General features: G+C 36.6%; 1 non-coding gene across 1 annotated transcript; it reads right to left on the reverse strand.

Annotated features, from left to right (window-relative positions):
- Positions 1-4556: 4556 nt before the first annotated feature.
- LOC141722181 (small nucleolar RNA R71) lies at positions 4557-4663 on the reverse strand. The gene has a single exon (XR_012575206.1). It is a non-coding gene; the product is annotated as a small nucleolar RNA R71 (small nucleolar RNA).
- Positions 4664-14220: the final 9557 nt, after the last annotated feature.

The raw sequence follows: 14220 nt of genomic DNA on the forward strand, positions 1-14220 counted from the left end.
TTAAGAGCTGGTCATGGGCTTGTTTTAGATGGTTCAAGTGCTCTAATTGTCAATGAAAGCTAGACCTCTAATGAAGAGCCAACATCCTAGACTCCAGTTGCCTCAGTAAGTGAGCAATGAAACAATGATTCACAGGAACAAGTCATACTGGAATTGGAAGAAGATGAGTTCTACACCCTGGATGAACTTGATGAGCTTGATCAGTCAATGGCCTATCTGGAAATAAAGTTCTCTAACATTAGAGTAAAGAAACCAAGATTCTTCAAGGGTAAAGGACAATCATCCAACAAAGATAGTAGCTGAAAAAGAAAAGGGAAGTACGCATCTGATAGAAAAAATGGTTACGAAACTGGATCTATTGACAAATCAAAGATAAGGTGCTATAACTGTGATGAGCTAGGACATTTTGCTACAGAATGCAGGAAACCCAAGAAAGCAAAGAAAGACAAGCTTATCTTGAACTGGAAGCAAAGTATGAAGCTCTTCTGAAGAAACGGCAAAGTGCAAAGTATGAAGCTCTTCTGAAGAAATAACAAAGTAAACCCTATATTGCAGAGGGAAAGAGTCGGGATGATTTTGATAATGATGAAGATGAGGAAGATGGAAATTATGCATTAATGGCCTCAGAGCAAGGAGAGTCATCCTCATCAAAATCACAGGTACCAACTCTTACAACCATTGATTTAAATGTGAGTCAATATAAGGAAACTGTAGAAGAGATTAGCACATAAATGTTTCATATTCATACAAGTATGGTTGTTGCTAATTGAGAATTTAGCATACTAACAAAGATAAATGAGAAACTTGAAAATGAGAAATAAGAAACTGAGTTGTTGTTGGTAGAGCCTGAACCTGTGAAACAAGAAAATGCATATCTGAAGAACAAGCTCAAATGTACAAGTGAAATTGAAGCAGTGCTAAGGGAGAAGCTGGAAAAGAATGAAGTAAATTTCAAATCTTTCAGGAATGCATCTGAGTTGTTTGGGCAATACCATGAGAAGAACAATCCATGTGCTAATATTGTTATTGGTCTTGACTATGATGCTTTGAACAACAAGAAGAAAAGTGTAGGTAAAAAAGGGAAAGCTAATGAAAATGATGATGTTCCAGTTATTCTGAAAAATGTTGGTTCACCTATGTTCAAAGCATGTGAAGTAAAATTCAGTGAAGAAGAGTTAATTATAAAGCAAGAGATTGATGATGAAGATAATGAGAATAAAAATACAGAAACAACTCAATCTTCTAAAGCTGAAGAGAAGCTCATTGACAACCAAGATTCCAAGACACCTGTCAAGGAAACAAAAACTGAAGATTCAAGAAAGAAGAAGAAAAATAGAAATTGGAAGATTGGAATAAACAAAAGAAACAATTTTGCTTATGTTGCAGATGCTCCAAGAAAGAAATGTGAAAAATGTGACTCTGTGAATCACCTAACTCACCTTTGTAAAAAGGTTGTTAGCAAGCCAGTTGAAGGAGCATGCAAATACAATGAAGCATATGCAAATGATCCCTACTAATTATGTGACAAGTTTGATTGCATCCCTTACAGCTTGAAAGTAATAAAAAACTTCCATAAGCTGAGAGTAGACCTCAAAGAAACAAAAATTGGGTCTACAACAGACAGGGAAAATGCACAACAGTCAATGAATTCTATTTTATCTGAAATAACTCATTCTACTTCTGCTAAATTAGTTAATAAGAAAAAAGTGCCCAACACTGCTTGGGTTGCTAAACACACTTAAAACTCATTGTGTGCGGGGAAAAATGAAGAAGGTCATAAGGATCATAGATAGTGGATGTTCCAGACATATGACAGGTGATAAGGCCCTGCTATCATAATTTAAGGAGAAGGCGGGCCCTTTTGTGACATTTGAAGACAACAGCAAAGGATTCACAATGGGATATGGCAAGATTGTTTCTGGAAATGTTGTCATTAATGATGTCGCATTGGTAGCTGGTCTTGAAGTAAATCTTCTCAGTATCAGCCAGTTTGTAGACAAAGGTTTTAAAGTTTTATTTGACAAAGAAGGATGTATTTTCATCAGCAAGAAAACCAATGAAGTTGCTCTAAAAAGAGCAAGGAAATGAAGCTTGTTTGTTGCAGGCTTGGACTCAACAAAGGAGGATGATATTTGCTACTTCTACACCAAGGCATCTATAGAGCAAAGCAACTTATGGCATAGAAAACTTTCACATCTGAACATCAAGGCAATCAACACCGGTCAAGAAAGAGTTAGTGAGAGACATGCCAAAATTAGAGTTTGCTCAAATTGAAGTTTGTGAAGCTTGTCAGAAAGGAAAAATGAAAAGATCAAGTCACAAGTCAAAAACTGTGAATTCCATAAGTGCACCATTGCAACTTATTCACATGGACTTCCTTGGGCCATTAAATGTCTTATCAATTTCAAGAAACAATACTTGTGATGGTGGATGATTTCTCAAGATACACTTTGTTAAGTGACATTTATGTCCACATAGAACGTCCTATAAAGGCTTGAATTGGTGTTTTGTACTCAAGTATTTTCTGTATTTGATTGGTGTTTGTAGTGTTTTGCATTCCAGGCATAGTTGGAGGAACTAGGAGGTTTAGCACTGCAATGATGCTAAAATAGTGTTAGGAAGGTGTCTTGGATAAAAGCTCATGGATCACCATCTCAAACCAGCCATAAAAACAAGCAGAAGAACTTTTTCCAGAAGGTCAGCGTGCCCGCGCTGTGCTAGCGCGCTCGCACTGTGCTAGCGCGCCCGCGCCAAAGAGGTAGAAGGACAGCGCACCCGCGCTGGTGAAGTGCGCGGCTGCGCCAGGTCAGGATTTCAAAATCCTATTTTGAATAAAATCAAGGACTTCTATGCTAATTGGGGCTGCTATATAAAGACAACTTAAAGACGTTTTTCATAACGGAGCTCAAGGAGAAGACATCAAGAAGACCTAGAAGCACAAATACAACCAAGGCGAAGAGGATCTAGTTTATTCTTATGATTCTTTCTTTTAAGTTGTAATCTTGGATGCTAGTTTTCTTATTTTTTTGAACCTATACTCTTGTTTAACGTACTTGATTATTATTCGTATTTATAAAGACTTAGTTTATTATACCGTGCTTTCATCAGAACCCACGGTGATGATGAGTTCGGTTATGGGCTAATCGTTATCGTGGGGTTCTAGCGGATTTACTTATGGATTTCTTTAGTTAATATATTTTGATACCTTAGTGTGTGTTAATTGTATGATATCCTAGTAGTGGTTGTGCTTATTCATTTTATGAGCGTCGCAAACTTATAAGATATCGCGTTAATCTCTATTGAAGTGAAAGTGAATATAAGGGTTTAGAACTTGCCATGCTAGCATAGGTTCATGTATTTGATATGCATGATTCATAGGTAATTTTAACCATCTTACTTGCCCTACATAATCACGATAGATAACTTGCACATTAAACCGTTATGTTTTCAAATTCTATAGACATATAGGGTCTCAAGATAATTGGTGTCTATTCAGCTTCTATCTCTTTTGTGGATGTCTGGTAGTAGGGTATTCGTACAATTAAAGTTGGTATTTACTAGTTTCGTGTTATCTGATTAGTGTCATCACCATTACATGCTAAGGTTAAGAGCAAAAAGGCTATTGAATAAAGTAGTAATGAAGTTAGAAACCCATGTTTGTGTCATATAAGTAATCAACCTTTAATTCTCTTAGTTAATATTCTTTAGCATAATTTCTTAGTTAATCATAGTTATAAACCATCTCAATTTGTTACTCATCTTACCATTGAATGATAACCATAACATTGTTGTATGAGCGCATAAATAGAACTTAACTTAAAGAGTCTTTGTGGGAACGAACTAGAATTAATTCTATATTACTTGCGAACGCGTATACTTGCGTATATAATTAGCGCGTGTTAACGTCCTAACAAGTTTTTGGCGCCGCTTCCGGGGACTCGGTGTTAATTTTTAGTTTATGTGCTTGACATCAGTGTTCGTTAAAGTTCATTGACTCAGATATTTTACTTACTTGTTTGCTTGTTTCTTTTTCAAGTACTCTAGAGAGCGTTTATGCTAACACGTTCTTGATCTCGAAAGAGAACACTGGATAAAGTGGAGGAAGAAGTTTTAGTAGAGGAAGAAGTTTTAGTAGAGGAGAAAGTTGAAGAGGAAGCTCTTATTGCAATAGGAGAACCAGAAGCGAATACGAAGGCTTTGATGGATTACTCTCAGCTGAAGATTAATGATATTCAGTTTAGCATTGTCCGACCAGCCATCACGGCTAACACTTTTGAAATCAAAGCTAGCATGATTCAGATGGTGCATAACTCAGTTTAGTTTGGGGGTTCTCCTACAGAAGATCCCAACATGCACATTAGGGATTTCATCGAGATCTGTGATACTTTCAAATTCAATAATATGTCTGAAGATGCTATTAAGCTAAGGCTTTTCCCATTTTCTCTGCAGGATAAAGCTAAGTGTTGGTTACATCTCTACCACCAGGATCTATCACCAAATGGGAAGATCTTGCTCAAAAGTTCCTTACTAAGTTCTAGCCTATGGCGAAGACAGCTGCAATCAGGAATGCTCTTACTCAATTTGCGCAGCAGTCTGGAGAGTCTTTGTGTAAGGCTTGGGAATGATATAAGGAGATTCTTAGAAAGTGTCTTCACCATGAGATGCCTGACTGGATGATCATTAACTGTTTCTACAATGGGTTGGGTGCAACTTCTCAACCCATGCTTGATACAGCATCAGGAGGAGCCTTATGGGCTAAGAGTTACGATGAAGCTTATGAGTTGATTGAATTGATGGTTGCTAATGAATACCAGAACCCAACTCAGAGAGTACCTCAAGGCAAGGTAGCAGGAATTCTGGAGGTGGATGCAGCTACGGCTATAACTGCTCAGCTTAAGGCTTTGACGATGAATGTGGATTCTTTGGCTAATTATGGAATGAATCAAATCACTAGTATTTGTGAGCTTTGTGTTGGTGCACATAAAACCGAGCAGTGTGCTATTTCTAGTGAATCAGATCAATTCTGAGCAACTTTCAGAGGTCGCAACAGCCTGTTCCAGCCAACTATCATCCCAACAATCGCAATCATTGTAACTTCAGCTGGAGAAATACTCAGAATGCGGTGTAACATCCTTATCAGCAGTATGCTGCAAAACAATACAACCCTCCTGGTTTTCAACAACCACAACATGCACCAAGACAACAACTTCAGCTGCAGCAATCTAATGAAAAATCTGAATTGGAGGAGTTGAGGCTATGTGCAAGAGCCAAGCGGTGTCTATCATGACCTTGGAATATTAAATTGGGAAAATTGCCAATGCCTTGCTGAATCATCAACCTGGTTCACTACCTAGTGACACAGAAGTTCCAGGCAAGAAGGAAGCAAAAGAGCAGGTTAAGGCAATTACATTGAGGTTTACGAAGGTTACAAATCCTGAAAAATCTCAAGTTTCGGAAGATGAAGCTGTGGCTGAGGAAGAAGTGCAGAAGGAAGCAGAAGTGGAACCAAGGAAGACTACTATGGAACACACTCCTCTTGAGGGTAATACAGGAGAGAAACAGATCTATCATCCACCTCCTTTTCCTAAGAGGCTGTAAAAGAAAAAGTTGGATAAACAGTTTAAGAAGTTTCTGGAGTTGTTCAAGAAACTTCATATCAACATACCTTTCGCATAAGCTCTTGAACAGATGCCTAGTTATGCGAAGTTTATGAAAGGTATTCTCTCTCGAAAAATGAAGCTCTATGAAATAGAGACAGTTGCTCTCACGTAGGAATACAGTGTTGTGCTGCAACAGAAGTTGCCTCCGAAACTTAAAGATCCTGGAAGCTTCACTATTCCTTGTACCATTGGAAAAGTGTCATTCGACAAATACTTATGTGACTTGGGAGCTAGCATCAATCTGATGCCATTGTCTATCTTCAAGAAGTTGGACTTACCTGATCCAAAGCCTACTTATATGACCTTGCAGTTGGCCGATCGTTCTATCACATATCCATGAGGCATTTTGGAGGATGTCTTGGTCAAGATGGACAAACTCATCTTTCCTGTTGACTTTGTAATTCTTGATTTCGAGGAGGATAAGAAGATTCCCATAATCTTGGGAAGACCATTCTTGGCTACTAGCCGAACCTTGATTGATGTGTAGAAGATTGAGCTCACTATGCGAGTACTGGATCAGGATGTGACTTTTAATGTGTTCAATGCCATGAAATTCCCTACTGAAAATGAGGAGTGCTTAAAGGTGGAATTGGTTAATTATGTGGTCACTTCATAACTTGATCAATTGCTAAGGACTGATGCCTTAGAGGAAGCCTTGTTGGGAAATTCAGATAGTGAAGATGATGAAAGTGATGAGCAATTGCAATATTTGAATGCTTCTCCTTAGAAGCGAAGGCTAGATATGCCGTTTGAATCTCTTGAATTGGAGGAGCTGAACAAATCTCCAAAGCGCCTCAAGCCATCTATTAAGAAAGCTCCTAAACTCGAGCTTAAGCCATTTCCTGAACATTTGAGGTATACTTTTTTAGGTGATGCATCTACTTTGCCTATTATTATTGCATCTGACCTTTCAGGTAGTGATGAGGAAAAGCTTTTCAGATTTCTGAGGGAGTTCAAATCGGCAATTGGTTGGACTATAGCAGATATTAAGGGAATCAACCCTTCTTATTGCATGTATAAAATTCTGCTAGAGGAGGGTAGCAAGCTGACTGTTGAGCAACAAAGGAGGCTAAATCCAATAATGAAAGAAGTTGTGAAGAAGGAAATTCTCAAGTGGCTAGATGCAGGGATCATCTATCCTATTCCTGACAGTTCTTGGGTGAGTCCAGTTCAGTGTGTGCTGAAGAAATGAGGTATCACTGTGGTCGCTAATGAAAAAAATGAGCTCATTCCTACTCGAACAGTCACGGGGTGGAGATTTTGCATGGATTATAGGAAGCTGAATAAAGCCACTAGGAAGGATCACTACCCTCTTCCTTTTATTGATCAGATGCTTGACAGGTTGGCTGGGCATGAGTACTATTGTCTTCTGGATGGATATTCGGGTTATAATCAGATTTATATCTCTCCAGAAGATCAGGAAAAGACTACTTTCACTTGTCCATTTCGTATTTTTTCCTTCAGAAGAGTTTCCTTTGGGTTATGTGGTGCACCTGCCACATTTCAGGGATGTATGATGGCTATCTTCTCTGACATGATTGGTCAGAATATGGAGGTATTTATGGACAATTTCTCTGTGTTCGGTGATTCTTTCGACAAGTGCTTGCAGAATCTTGGTGCGGTTCTTAAAAGATGTGTTAAGACCAATCTGGTTCTCAATTGGGAGAAATGTCATTTTATGGTACAACAGGGCATCATTCTTGGGCACAAGGTCTCTAGTAAAGGTCTTGAGGTGGACAAAGCAAAGGTGGGGGTCATTGAAAACCTTCCTCCGCCAATTTTTGTTAAAGGAGTCTACAACTTTCTTGGTCATGCGGGTTTCTATCAGCGTTTCATCAAGGACTTCTCTAAAATCTCTAAACCCTTGTGCAATCTTTTAGAGAAAGATGTCCCTTTCAAGTTTGATGATGAGTGTCTAGCTGCTTTTGAGAGCTTAAATAAGAGTTTGATCACGGCACCTGTCATAACTGCACCTGATTGGAATGAACCTTTTGAGATGATGTGCGATGCAAGTGACTATGCAGTTGGAGCAGTTCTTGGGCAGAGGAAGAACAACATATTTCATGTGGTCTACGATTCTATTAAGACCCTCAATGATGCTCAACTGAACTATACTAATACTGAGAAAGAACTCTTAGCCATTGTCTACGGTTTTGAGAAGTTTCGATCTTATTTGTTGTGGCGCCCTCCAAACCCGGGTCAGAAGTTTGGAGTCCACAACACATACACTATATATAAACCTGTATATGAAATATTATTTGCAATGACCCTGCTTTACATAACCACGGATCGCAACAGGTTAAAGTATAAAAACAAGCCACAACCTTAACTTTTATAACAACGTACCAAATCCCAACTAATTTACCTTACAACTGATAATAAAATTATTCTTACAATCTTACTATCTCACTACCGTAGCAAGCTCATGCTAGCCTGATCCAACTCAATCGAGAATCCTAGCTCATACATTAAACTGGGAAACCTCGCTATCAACCGTATCCTTCTTAACTGTAGAATACATAAAAAGATTCGCAAGAGTGAGCTAACTAGCTCAGCAAGTCACAATAATAATAACTGAGGTTAATCAATGATCAAACGAGATGATTCAGAGGAATCAAGTTTCTTGTTAAACAATTATTAGAATTGGATATTCATTTTAAATTTTAAAACCAAGGTTAGGCTGCTGATCAGTCACGCACTAACCCCGAGCAAGGCACATGGCTCTGCTCTCTATAAACTGGATCCAAGGCACACATTGGCCTAATTCGACCACGAATCTGGTATGACCACGAATCTGGTCCACATAAAGAAAACTATCCAATTCTAAAGCAATCAATATGAGTAACAATATAACTTAATAAAACAAGATCATAATTAAAAGTGATGAAACATTTTTATAAAGGCATGATGCATTTCATGAGTATCACAAGGGTGTATCAAAGTATGTATAAGAAATGGCCTTCAGCCTGTAGGAGAATCGGGTATTAGATGAGCAATGATATTACAAGGTTTAGTTCTTTGATGTCACAAGGTATGGTGGAGTGTAAAAGTTTTTGTTTGTTTAAACAATTATATTCCAGTGTTTGGTATATGATGGGTATATATTTGTGGAGTAGTATCGTATTTGTGTGGTTTAGTATCTGGTAAACCAACAAGAAATGGTTCACAAAGAATAAGGCTTACGGCTCAAAGATCAAATGATGTGGCTCAAGTTCAAGGCTGAAGGATTCAAAGTACTTATAATATAAACAGAGCTATTTTGAATACTTAACAATATGTCACGAGAGAGTTTAGAAATATTTGCATTATATCTCGAAAAAGGTTTACAAGTACTTTCCTTACAGAACTTTACAACTATTACCGATCAACTCTGAGCCGACTCTACCGCTCAGGCTTTAACGTCCAACCACTAGATCACATTGGATTCAACTTCGACACTCAGGTTTTTTTGTTGAAACTCTACTTAGCTTGTCGACTGACCACTAGGTTATCTTTAGTCCAACGTCCACTTTCGATTTCCCGATTAGAACTTACAGGGTTGAAATACTATATGTTAGACACCCAGTTATACTTGACATATCCTCGCTAACAACCTACCCATACGATAGCATATTCCGACTCATAATTATTCATATTATAGTAACACAAACAACAATTAGGGTTCACGTTCTCGAAATCGGTTCAGTGTTCGTTTTCAGAAAATACGTATACTCGTCATTTTACGAAATTAGGGTTACTGAGTTTTGGACAGAACATTTACCACAACATACAATCAAGTTCGTATAAAGTATAAGTATATATATATATTCACTCGACGTCCCGATAATTACCGGATACGCTCCCGCATTTTCATAGTTGATTTTCCGGAAATCGGGCAGCGTCTCCTTTGTTTATCGAACTACCCGTCGAACCATCAATCGATGTCACAACCACAAAGTTCACAACAATAACGACTACAATAATTCACCAATCCATTCTAAAATTCCCAATCACCGATACAATTCAATAATCACAACCAATTCAACCATCCTGATACAATATTTACTAATTAACTAATTCGATCCAGAATAAAAACACAACACGAATTTTATTTATTTTTAAAAAAATATTAGGACTCAGAATCGTGTCATCACAGTCCACCGTCGGCTCGCAGGCTCATCGCCGACGGTGGTAAAATTTACGGGTACCCGATAAAGTCGGGTTTCCGTCACAAATTTCACTGATAATTATTAATTTCTCGCACAAAATTATTATTATTTATCACGGATGTTACTCAATTATTTATTGAAAAATAAAAATTCAAATCAGAAGTAATCAAATAAGGCAACAGGAACACAATACACGCGCAACAGGGGCAACAATACACGCGCATAACAAATGAATATATACACGCGGTCGCCTCGCCGGACGGAGCCGGCGGCAACTGGAAAACAGGAAAATCAGGCAGCAAAATAGGGAAGCACAGCAAGCATGCAACACACAATCAAGTATACACATATACATATGATTTACACATATGTATATGCATATTAAAAATGAACCACACAGTAGTCACCTTGCCGTAAAGCTGAACGACGGCAATTGGGCGGTAACAGGGCGGCGACGATCAACCACCGGAACTGAGAATAATACAGGGAAAGGAAAGATAAACGGTAGAAAAAGGAATTGGGAGGGAAGAATAAATGAGAGAACGAGAGAGCAGATGCTAATAGCACCATAAGAGAAAGGGAGGAACCGAGTTGAGGCCGAGAAGGAAGAAACTACAGGGTCGGTTTATTTATTATTTTTTTTATTCTGCTATTTTCTTTTCCACCAATGCAGTGATGCCACAATTCACCAGGGTTGTAAAATTGAGACACGTATCATGCCCCTTCCTGAAGGTTCGTTTTTTACTCAAAATTTAGAATTTAATGAATCAAGTTGTATTTAAAACAAATCCCGAAAATTATGAAAATAGTTTTAAAATTTTAAATATCCCGAAGTAAATAAAAACATAACTTTCGAAATTTTAAAACAATTTCTAAAATGCACTTTATACCCGCTTTTATGAATTAAACGAATCGACGCGCGAGTGAAATTAATCCCGAAAATTCCCAAAATAATTTTAAAATTCTCGGAATATTCTAAACTTAAATAAATATGAGTTTCATAATTTTTAAAGAATTTTGGAATTAAATACAGATTTTACGAATAAATGCAATCAGAAAATCATACAGGGCTAAATAATTGATGAAATATTGATTTTTAAATTTTGTAAAATCCCAAAAACAATTATTATATTTATAAAAACATAAAAACAATTTTAGAGACAATTCACATATTTATAAAAATAAGTTTGCATTAAATCCACTCTTAAAAGTAAAAACAACTCAGTACAATTTCATAATTAATTACGAGGACAACCCGACACACTATAAATCATACATACATAATAATAAAACAACACTGAGCTGACAAATACTATACACATAATTCATTTATTTAATAATTCCATAATTACACATTTAAATAATATAAAAATACACGAGTCGTTATATCCTTCCCCCCTAAAAAAAATTATGTCCTCAGAATCTGATCTAACTAAATAAGTGAGGATATTTGTCAAGACTCTAATTTCCAAGTAGACTCTTCTACTCGAGGATTTCAAACGTACTTACTATAGATATATCCTCATTTCCAAGGACTTGCCTTTAACGATTAAGAATTTGGATCGATCACTATATGCAGATGAAACTTGGACAAGAGCCCACTATCTTCAAATCAATCACTTAATTCAAATCAGATACTTATCGCTTTAACATTGACAGGCAAAACACATTATATGTACACACTGGTGTGACGGTAACATCAACTCAAGAACAACTTTATCTATATATATCAATACCTCGAATGGTTCACTAAATTTAGGACTTAACTTGTCCCTTCTATTCAGACTTATCCAATCTCTTTCAAGATGAAACTTTTACTAACACTACTGGTCCTATTTTTATATTCATACTCTCTCTCGATACAAATCCGCCTTCTTTCTTTGTCTACTCTGAGCTGCTTCAATCAATATCACTACGCCCTTTGGTCTACTGAATCAACTTAGAATTTGACAACTTCCTTTCTCCCATTTTATCTCAATAAAGTGGGGACCAAGACTTGCGTCCACATAAGGCTTGGTAAAGTGGCATTCTAAAGCTGACATTGATGGTAAATGGTCATCCCAGTTTTCCTTAAAACTCAACCTCTCAACATATCTTATTTTTCCTGAATCGCTTCCTCACTTTGACCCTTCGTTTAAGGATAATAGGCGGTGCTCAATTTCAACTTAGTTTCCAAACATTTAAACATCTCTTATTCATTTCTATCAGTTACGACTGAAAAGCAATCTCATATATTCACTTATTATCACCTTTAGGTATTTGAACTTTATATTCCACTCTTTCCAATTCATTTACATCCAATCCTTTCTTTCTGCACAAGGCATCTGTTATCATAAGGCTTTGTTTAGGTAGTTATTAATGGATTAATTAGAATCTTTTATTAACCTCGGTCAAAATTTCATACTTGAAAACTCAACTTATAGTTGTTTTCCTTCTAATCTTTGGAGGAAAATCCTTGGGCATTCCACACAGACTTTCTTATTCTTTAAATAGCTGAGGATGTTATCAATAGATACAGTTCGCGTATCTGAGTACTCCTTATACACCATGTTCCTTAATTCCTTATAGACAACTAATACACTTTTTATTTCACATAATATCTTCAGAGCTTGCAATGCTCATAACTCATTTTATTCGTAATCTCTGATATGTTCTCAGGTCGGATTTTAAGTTAATCCCTGAAACATAACACACTTCTTGAATTAGGTCTCGTAAGTAATTAATTCTTTACAGGGGTCACTTATTCTTATTTGTTATTTTGTCAAACTCCCGATAATCAGTACATAATCTCATAATTTCATTCCTTTTCTCCATCAACATCACTGGTACACTTTACGATTCGCTTCTTGTAAAACCACTCCTTGGTCTGCCTTGTCCACTAGGCTTCCGATACTTCACCTTAATTCTTTGACATGTCCAACACTTCCTAATCCATTTTGAAATTTCCTTCTTATACCCGGTTATCACTATTTTTCTTTCAATTTCCGTATATCTTGGTATTTCTTCAATAAATTAAATACTTTATGTTGTGAATTTCCTGTAGGATCTCATTTCTTAATTCTTTTTACTTGTAGCATCCAAGTGCTGGAAGAAAACCTGAGGATATCATAATCTTTCTTCTGAATGCATAAATTTCCTCTTGCTAACTGTTTTACATTGTGATCCACTATCTTTTCTTGACATCTCTTTATTTATTCTTAACAACTCTGACTGAAAGGTTATACTGCCCATCCTTGTTTCCTTTGGATTATATATCTGACTTCCAACTCCAACTTTTGAAATTCCATAGGTAATTCTTTTCAGTGCAATCTCTATGTTTATTTTCTCCTTTTTGATTATTGCTTGCCACTACATTTACTTTTCCTTATGAATACATACTTCAAACTCTTATGGTCTGTATAGATCTTACACCTTTCTCCATACATATCATGTTTCCAAATCTTTCAAAGCGAATATTATTACTGTTAGTCCCAAATTATGAGTAGGATACTTCTGCTCATAAGGTTTCGGTTGTCCGGATGCATATACAATAACTTTATTATGCTGCATCAATACACATCATATTCCCTTATGAGAAGTATCATTAAAAACTACCAAGTCTCCTTGATACTTTCAAAGTGATAAGACAGGTGCTGTAACCATTCTCTCCTTTAACTCCACAAAACTTTTTTCACCCTTCTCCATTTCATATAAACTTCTTGCTTTTCCTGGTTAGCTTTATCAAAGGTATTGCAACTTTCAAGAAATCTTGAACAAATTTCCGATAATAATCGGCCAATAATAAAACTTCTTACTTTTGTTGGTGCCTTTGGTCTTTCTTTATTCATAGAAACTTTAATTTCTGCTGGATCCTCTTTGTTCTCCTCCTCACTGACTATTTATGCTAAGAATTATACTTCCTGTCATCAAAGCTCTCACCTTGTAAACTTTATATACAACTTCTTTCTTCTCTGACTCCCCAGTTATCATTAAATGCTTCGCATGGTCCTCTGTTGACTTTAAATAACACAAATACAGCTCATCCAGATATTCCTTAAGGATTCTGTCCATCAAGTTTAAATATTACCGGTACATTGGTTAATCCAAATGACATTACTATAATTTTATAGCAGCAGTACTTAGTTCTGAAAATTATCCTTGATATGTCCATAGGTTCAAGCTCCAATTGGTAACACCCAAATCTTAAATCAATTTTAGAAAATACTTTGCTTCTTCCATATGATCAAACAAATCATTAGTTCGAGGTAACAGATACTTACTCTTGATAGTAAACTTGTTGAGCTTTCGCTAGTCGACGTATAATCTCATACTTCCATCATTGGTACTTACTTATTTAACAATTACACGTTCTTGACTTGCTAGTCCTTTAGTCATAATCTTATCACTTCAACAAGGTAATTCATCTTATCAAC

Source organism: Apium graveolens, chromosome 4 (assembly GCF_009905375.1).
Source record: "Apium graveolens cultivar Ventura chromosome 4, ASM990537v1, whole genome shotgun sequence".
Lineage (NCBI taxonomy): Eukaryota > Viridiplantae > Streptophyta > Magnoliopsida > Apiales > Apiaceae > Apium > Apium graveolens.